Source organism: Dreissena polymorpha, chromosome 12 (genome assembly GCF_020536995.1).
Source record: "Dreissena polymorpha isolate Duluth1 chromosome 12, UMN_Dpol_1.0, whole genome shotgun sequence".
NCBI classification, from domain to species: domain Eukaryota; kingdom Metazoa; phylum Mollusca; class Bivalvia; order Myida; family Dreissenidae; genus Dreissena; species Dreissena polymorpha.
In genome coordinates this window covers 58,968,043-58,976,617 of record NC_068366.1, presented here as the reverse complement: position 1 = coordinate 58,976,617, position 8,575 = coordinate 58,968,043, and the positions used below count along the sequence as shown (strand labels likewise).

Genomic DNA, 8,575 nt, shown 5'->3' with positions numbered 1-8,575 from the left:
TTTTTATTCAGTAACATGTGTATTTAAGTATAATGTTACCTCAAACACAACAGAATAGAAAAAACAGCATTGAAAAGTGTTGGTTGAAAGTACACTTGGATACTAAATGTTTCAGTAAATGAAATAATCATTAATTATCATTATTTCTGATAGAGAAAAATAGACAAAATAAACAATAACTTAAACATAAAAATTGTTTGTTTTTGTTACTATGGAAACAATGTAGTAAAAAAAACAAAAATATAGGATTTTCATTGTAAAACATAAATAAATACAAAATTCACACTGATTTTTTCCCAGTTTTTCGGAAAGGCAGTCTGTGTCCAAAAGATGAAAACAATTGCATGATTACATGGAAAAATGATTTTTGTTTTGTAAATATGAGATATAAAAAACTTGAAAACAAGCTTGTGCAATTAGAACAACAAACGTTTGTATTGAACATTTCAAAACCTGTATCAACTGACACATTTAGCACTCGTATACATGTTTTAGCTTTCCTAGGAATAGAGGATTTTTTGCATTGTTTGGGGGAAAATATATCACCCAATACCTTGGCCAAAATGAACACTGATACATGATGTATGTAATTGTGGTGGCATGATCGGAGAAGATCAGATGCGCATCTTAATGCTTCTTCTTTTTTTTGGGGGTGGGGGGCACAGTCTGTTTTTTTGTTGCTGACCAGTAGCGCATTTCGGACATGTCAAGTTTTTGGTTCATCTGTGCAGCAGAATTCACGAATGTTTTCAAATAAATACCACTGATGGTCCAGATCAAGCCCTTTCGCAAACATTTCTTATGGCAGGTTGTCACAGCTCACATTAACATTCACTTTCGAGACCTTCCTGAGATTGATTCTGACTACTGGTGAGTCACTAAATTCCCTGCACTCCACAACACCGGAATGATCCGCTGACACATGGAAATTGATGAAATTTGGTGACATTCTTTATGTGGTGAAACAATGTCGAATGGTAATCCTTCCTGTCTTAGATAACAACAGAATTGGAAGTGTCCCCCACAAGCTGGGGGATGTTGTGGCCCGTCCTTGACGATAACCCCACAGACGCAGCGACATCAGACAACATTTCTGCATTGAAGTTTCTGTATCAAGATTACCACTTAATTAAGAAACAATTGCAAAATATAGTTTTCCAATTATGGGATTTTGTTTGCCATATCAAGAATTTCATACCAATAAAACAGCTGAAACTACTAAAATAAATATTTATTTTCCTGTTACAAGACATAAAGTACCTACACACTATTTTTAATTGATATTTTATTATTTTTATATTTTATTACATGGTAAAACTATACAACTGGATGGACCTATGGAAATGCAAACAATGTTTATCAAGAAGGATCATGGAGGTCACATAAACCATACTGTGATAAGGAATTTACCTCCACTTTGACTTCCAGATGCCAAAGTGTAAACTTTGTATGTCTTATCAACATAAAGCTTAGTGTGATGATTCTGTGTAAACCTGTAATGTTAAAAAATAATTTTTAAAAAAGGTCAGGCTACAACTTAGAATATGTATTTTGTAGTAATTGACGAACTTAAAAATGGTTTGACTCATTTCAATATATTATTTAAGATATTTTTCTTTTAGAGATTGATACCAGAGTGAATTTTTTTAACATTTTCACTACATATCAACACGCTTTACCATTTTGCAATTGCATTACTGCAAACAAATATTTTTAACAACATGTTTAGCTAAATTAATTTCTCAACATTAAAAAAGCTATCAGAAACACAATAACTAAGGGCTTGTTAGTACCTACAAGAACTCTCCACAGAAGGTACCAGATAACTATGTTGTTTTTATTTTGGCCGCAACAGTTGTCACACTGAAAGTGAGCATGCTGTTAGCCAAGACCGTATGTGTTGAGGTAGTGGTGAACCTGGCTGACCACAGCATTTGCACCTTTACCATGTGACTGGCCTTCGTCTGCGAGGTAAAACACCTGCTTTCTTGTGAAACAGAAGATTAATAAATAAACCGTAATAAATTACTAGAGATACCCAAATAGTTCTTTTTTTTCCAATTAATTAATAGGTGGTTTGAAACATTTTGATACTGCATGGTTATTGTCTTATCATAAAAGATTGTGTAAGACGAGAATGATATCCTCCAGACCACACACGCACACAAACACGCACACACACACGCACGCACGCACGCACGCACGCACGCACACACGCACGCACGCACGCACGCACGCACACACACACACACACACACACACACACAACAATAAAAAGTAAATAATCAATTGGTAGTTGATTACATTTAGACTGATTCAGTTTGTGGATAGCAATGATATTAAATTAATTCAAATACCAGAACCTTCACAGCTGATTCCATACACCTCACACTTCCTCGGGGTCTTGAAAAATAACTTCCCAACCTGTAGAATATCAAATTATTGGTTATTTATCTACATAACACTTTTTTTTTAAATAATAATTAATTAAATTTGTGCTTAAACATTTCTAAAAAGTAAACCTTAAATTTGTTTTGTTTATCAGCTTCTGCGACATCAAGTTCAGACTTTTCAATAAACGCAGTATCTGATGGTTTTTTTTGGACAGCTTCTACATCAATATCAATATCAGACTCATCATGGTTTGACTCACGGTCACTTTCATAATCATCTACCCAAAGACCTATAGAATACACAGATTGGAAACTTCGCGCCTTATCGGGCTATCTCGCGGCGGGGTCACGTGGTCGAGAAACTGATAAGAACACTTAGGATCAGCAGACGATTTATTCCAAAAATCAATCGGAGGAGTCCGAAGATAGCCGATGTATCACGATTGCGATGAGATAGCGACGTGTCCAGTAGCAACGGCTACGATAATCGAGCAAAGTTATGCGAAAATGTTACGGCGCTATAGAAAGGCGGCTGTAACTTGGTCAATAATGATCCGATTTTTATAAAATAAAGTTTCATAGAAACATGCGTAATTATGCTTTTACAAAATCTCGATTCTATTAACCTAAAATAAGAATTTGTAATGCCGCGATCGTTGAAGTTATAGCGCTATAAGAATTTCCAAATCGCGGCGAAAATGCCGTTGAATAATTTATTTGAAAGGCTTTTGCTGATAAAATTTTCTTGTATACATTTTTTAATTGAAACATTTACAACCTTATCAAATAATATTATTTCAAAACGGATAGATATATGTGGACACATAGATCTAGGTCTCTGATAAAAACAACATAACAGTATAATAAATGCTATGATCGTTCGATCCGAAAACGGTTTCAGTTTGTCTTATTTCAATATTGATTCTGTAGATTTTTTCAATTTTTTAATTCTCTATTTTTTATTTAGATTTTATTCATGAGTTATAGGTTATTAAAGTTTTGTTTGTAATCAAGTTTTTTTTTCTATTGGTAATTAATAAAAGCTCTAAGTGTCATGAACTAGGATTTCGCGAAAAGAAAAAAACAACATTTCACGCGCGTGTTTATTGTCGGATCAATTAGCGAACTGAAGAAGATGTTATGTTTGTATGAAAAATGACAAAGGTTTTCACAATGAACTAAAGCACGTTTGACGACAGGTGTGTGCAATAGGGTATAAGAGCTAAAAATTGTACCAACTTTGTACAAGGCCAAAATCCTTTAAAATGAACATTTTCCTCCAGTTTGTTTAATTCAAACCTAGATAAACATATCACCAAGCATAAAAATCTGACTTTATCTATTTGGGATAAAAATGAAAAAGTTTATCAAAAAGAACAAAAACACGTTTGACAGCAATCGTGTACAACAGAGGAAAAGAGCTTAAAATTGTACCAACATTGTATAAGGCCAAATCCTTTAAATTGAACATTTTCTTCTACGTTTTTGTAATTTATACTTAGATTAACGTCTCTCCTAGCATAAAATCATACTTCAACGATTTTGGATGAGAAATAGAAAAGTTTAAAAAAAAGAAACAAACCACTTTGGCGACGGATATGAAAATGATTGAATGAAATAACAGTATAAAATTGTACAAAGGCAAAATCTTTTAAATTGCCTTATTTTCGTCTACTTTTATAAATCATACCTAGATTAACATCTCGTCTAGCATAACCATCTTACTTAATCTGTGATGAGAAATGAAGAAGTTTTTGAAGCATTATCAACAAAGAAAATAAAAACTTATTTTTATTTACACAAAAAAATATTCAATATGTCTGTTTGCGGCGACCGACTTTGCCCATAATTGATTGCTTTAAAACAAAATGGCCGACAGTAGCTGGAACAGGGAAGAATCTACAGGTACACCGGCATCTCCAAAATCGATGTCACGTGACCCGCGTCCGCCGTTAGATATTATCGCTATCGCGAAGACGAGAGTTTCCAATCTGTGTTATCTATAGGTCTTTGATCTACCACATCAAACAAATCTTGAGTAGCGGGGTAAAAAGTTTCAAAATAAAGTTCATTTACATTCGATAAATCATTTAAATTTAAAAACGAAGTGTCCTGGTCTTGTGAAATTTCACATGGAATAGTGTCGGTGTTAATAAATTGAGACATGATATTTTAAAGTCAAATTTAAATCTACCACCATTTCATGTAAACAATTCAGTTGCTATCGTACAGTTTACTTCCGGGTCAAACTTGCGAGTCGCGATAATTAATCACAAAGCCACACATATATCTTTCACTTACCTATTTTAAGCATGTGGACATATCATTTCCGAACCTTCTTCGATTGAAGACATCCAACAGTGCACACTGTCAGTTTGATTTACAGCGTTTAGTAGCCATTGAAAATGAACACCACGAGACAGGTTGCGCTAACTGTGAACTGCTCAAACGAAACTGTGTCATTCAAGGGGAATAATTTGAATTAAATAAACGGATTACAAAACACCAATTGTGCCAGTGTTTAAAGGACATATTCATGCTATATTGTGGAAATTTTCAAAGCATGTAATAAATTATGAGCCGAGAAATTGTATAAAAAAGACGAAATATCCAGCGCATTTTCGTACAAGATTTTTATTTCGCGATTTCCCGACATAAACGTCAGCGTACACAAGACTGATTTTCGCTGACGACGTCACATATATTATTGGACATCAAAGGCACAATTCTCTTTCAATGACACTTTTTTAATATTCTGTATCTACTAACAAATTCCAGTCGAGACCGTTTATTAACTTAATTTTCAAAATATATGTTTATCCCATTACAAAAAACTATATATTTTGGATATAGGGTAAATCCACAGAAAACGCCCAACCGAGTCAAGGGGTAGGTGTATTCAACCAAGTATAAAAAGTTAACCGGCTTGTATTTTTTTTTTTAATTTTGCAATTAGTTGTGATATACAATTTACTATGTGGAAATAATAACAATGAGTGTTTCTGGAAAAGTACCCATGAGGCTCCTACTACCTGAATATTTTAGCTAGAAGGTGATTTTTCAAGCGGTTAGGTAGTGTAGTGGTTACACGCTCGCTTCACATGTGAGAGGTCCAAGGTTCGAGCCCCAGTAGAATCAAATTATTTTATTTGTGTTCTATGTTAACTTTTTGTTTTGATGTTGACATTTTAGTTTAAATAAATATGCTGTTTTATTGTAACCTTTTTTATGCCCCCGGATCGATAGATGTCTGTCTGTCTTTCTGTCTGTCATTCTGTCATTCTGTCCCAAAACTTTAACCTTACAGTAAAGTTTTGCAATAACTTTTGAAATATTAAACATAGCAACTTGATATTTGGCATGCCTGTGTATCTCATGGAGCTGAATATTTTGAGTGGTTAAACGTCAAGGTTATCCTTCAAGATCAAAGGTCAAAAATTTAAAACTTTAATATAGTAAAGTTTTGCAATAACTTTTGAAATGTTGAACATAGCAACTTGATATTTGGCATGCATGTGTATCTCATAGAGCTGCACATTTTGAGTGGTGAAAGGTCAAGGTCAAGGTCATCCTGCAAGGTCAAAGATCAAAAATTTAAATATTTAATATAGTAAAGTTTTGCAAAAACTTTTAAAATATTGAACATAGCAACTTGATATATGGCATGCATGTGTATCTCATTGAGCTACACATTTTGAGTGGTAAAAGGCCATGGTCATCCTTCAAGGTCAAAGGTAAAAAAAAGTAAATGAGCAATGTAAGAATAAGTTCAGAATCATCTCCCATTGAAGTTGAGAAAAATATGAAATAACTCTTACAAGATGAAGCAGATTTTTTAAAACCTACACAGTTCTGTTCCATTAATGAAAACTGCACACGGAAAACAGTAGAAAAAAATCGTTCCTTGTAACTTCATTGAGTGCCTTTTACACTAAAATTCCCGACGCCCTTTGATGCTTTGCATAAATACTTATATTGTTTTTAATGGAATAGGTTCCAAAAGTGGTTAAAAAGCCCTCAAATCCTTTGCCGTTTTCACCTGTTAGTCGCATATTCACCGCAAGAAATGTGTGTTATGTTAGTAAAACAACACATTAGTGTTAGTAGATACAAATTATACTACGGGAGTTCACATCATATGTGTCCTCACATGGCTTTTTATGAGTTTATTTCTCTACCATCGAAACGTATCGTATGTTAATATTAAACACGCAGTTTTCTTTCGAAACATTTAAATCACACACACACGTCATGCGAAAATGAGTTTTATGGCGTACCGGCCAGCGGAGCTCAAGCCCAGCTTGTGAGTTTGCGTTGTCTGGTCAAAGGCGATTCTGTCAACTATAAAATGACTTAATGTTATATGGTCCCATTGTATCTCCTGACAAGACTGAGAGATGCGCGGGTTGGGTGGTCTATAGAAATGATGGGCGCATATGGCATAAGACCCATTTTCGCATGACGCGGGTATTTTTATATCTCATTGCGACTTGAAATGACATATTTTAGCACAATGTATTTCGATATAAAATTGAATTCACAAGCATATACAGCAGACTGGCAAATAAGGGAGCCTATTCAGGGGTTCAGGAACGATTTCCAGACGTGCTGACCAAGTACAGCTAACATGTGTGGTCAGATAATTAAACGATTTTCTCTTAACATGACATTATACTATTTCGGTAGTGTTTTTTTCACATCTTGAAAGCAAAACTGTGTTTATCGATAGTCAATTATGTCTTCCCCTGACGATCTAGTGACCAAGTAATGACCCTAAAATTCTGCGAGTTGGATTTTAACACGTTATTGTAACTGGGCCACAATATGTCTTTGTGTCGTTTAAAATGCAGACAGTAGTCCGGAATACCGTACATTGAACAGTTACATCCTTTACGCTGCGCACAGACACAGTGCAGCCAAATTTCGGGGGATTTCTCTCGAATCAGCCTATAAAATATTCGAATGTATACAATCGTGCCTGCTGGCATTATGTAGAGGTCATTTAAGGCGGAAAGATGGATAAAACAGCTGCCGATGTTATGGTAAGAGACTACCGCTTAACCTCATTCACAATCCGAAATTATGCAAGGCTTAAGTATTTCAGCCATGTTAAGACACGCGATAGCCACTCATCATCACGTTGTTACCGCGAGGTATTTCTCTCGTACCAAAGAGTCGCTGTCACGATTGACTAAGTCGATCTAATGAGCAAGCGTTGTCGTTCGCCAGGCAACCTGCGCTGTTAACACGACTTATTAAGTGGTTCCCACGATAAACTATGCCTTGGAAAAAAAAATCAAAACATGCACATGTCACAGCTGTACCAATGTGGTTTCGTCTAATTCACTTTCTTTATTTTGACTTTTGTTGATCGTGTTCAATACGATAAAATCAAATAATGCGTTAAATTCATTGACGTATAAGTCTTCTATCTCATTCTGAAATATGGACATACTTCAAAATTGCTTGATACAACGAACAAATGGTAGTCTCCGTGGCGACTATTTAAAGTAAAACGATGCATGTTATTATTACAAAAAATAGAAAAAAAACACAGCATATTGAATGAAAAATATGCGCTCATAAAAATGTTATTTTGATTATAAGTGCTATACCACTTTCATGAAAACATTCAACTCTGCTTTGAATGTATGATTTATTTGTAGCTATGGTGGACTACGTATCAGACAGACCCTAACAATTTAAGCAATTCAAGGATATGGTCCACCGATGATCATATATGTAAACTTTAATGGCAATCTGCCCCTTGGTTAAAGAGGAGATGTCGTCGGAACAAAAAAATGCGATGACAAACGATATACGACGCCGGACGCCGTACATAGACACACCACAATAGCCCACTCTGAGCACTTTGTGCTAAGGTTAGCTAATAATATCTCCTATAAACCACCATGCGATTTTTAACGTACCTTAAAAAGAACTCAACTGCGGTAGTAATCTTCACAATTGATTGTGAATGTTAAGGTCATTTGTTAGGAATGAATTGCAAATATTCTTTTATCTTATTTTAGTTCCCCTTAACAGAGCGTTGTCAGAGCCGAGATATTACTGTCACCGTCAATGTCATTTGTCATCCCACTTCAATATTGTCTTCAAATACGTACTTGTATAAAATCAACTCATGATTTGTCAAAACTTGTAAGGAATGTTTCTGGCGTGGT

General features: G+C 34.8%; 1 long non-coding RNA gene across 1 annotated transcript; it reads right to left on the bottom strand.

Moving 5' to 3' along the window:
• Positions 1-713: 713 nt before the first annotated feature.
• Positions 714-1,982, bottom strand: LOC127852201 (uncharacterized). Its single transcript, XR_008036126.1, has 3 exons — positions 1,794-1,982; positions 1,411-1,493; positions 714-1,107 (listed from the first exon to the last, which is right to left on the bottom strand). It is a non-coding gene; the product is annotated as an uncharacterized LOC127852201 (long non-coding RNA).
• Positions 1,983-8,575: the final 6,593 nt, after the last annotated feature.